Here is a 704-nt window from a genome sequence, read left to right as displayed (position 1 = left end):
ATTTTTTTCATTATTTTACCACATTAACCAGTTGTATAAGTTAGAAAGATGTATCTAACAGGTTTTAGAAAATCGAATGAGTTAAAAATTACTTATTTTTTTTCCAAAAAATTATAAAGACTTAATTATTCTAAACATTAAAGTCTATTGTATTTTTTTTTTGGACCTTTTTCTTATTATATTTGATTGAATGCATGTGTAGTAAAAGAAATAAAAAGAGTTGAATATATGAAAATGAGTTTTAAGATAAGTATGCTAAAAACACTGAATGATGAAGGTATGCAAACCCAAAAAGCGTTCAACCACACCATGAATAACATATTCACACGTGTTAAATAAAATAAGGATATTAGAATACTCCTAATCAAATTAAAAGGATAAGTTCGCAAAGCAGTTGAAAAGTATCAAAACAATATAATAACTAATTTTCGTTTGGGTTTAAAACTATTTAATTTTGTGCCCATTATATATATATATATATATATATATATATATATATATATATACTAGAAGCATACTTGCGTAATGCAACGAGATATATCGTGATTTTAATATTTCATTTTATTTTTTATCTCATTCGATGTTATAATATGACTTTATGTGATTTTGAGAAAAACGATGATGTTTTTATTTTTGAATAAAATATATGTTTGAAGATATCATAAAAATTTGACAAAAATATATCGATATTAGTATCAAATTAA

Source organism: Cynara cardunculus, assembly GCF_001531365.2.
Source record: "Cynara cardunculus var. scolymus isolate 2C chromosome LG 1, CcrdV1, whole genome shotgun sequence".
NCBI lineage: Eukaryota > Viridiplantae > Streptophyta > Magnoliopsida > Asterales > Asteraceae > Cynara > Cynara cardunculus.
This window is presented reverse-complemented; position numbering follows the sequence as displayed.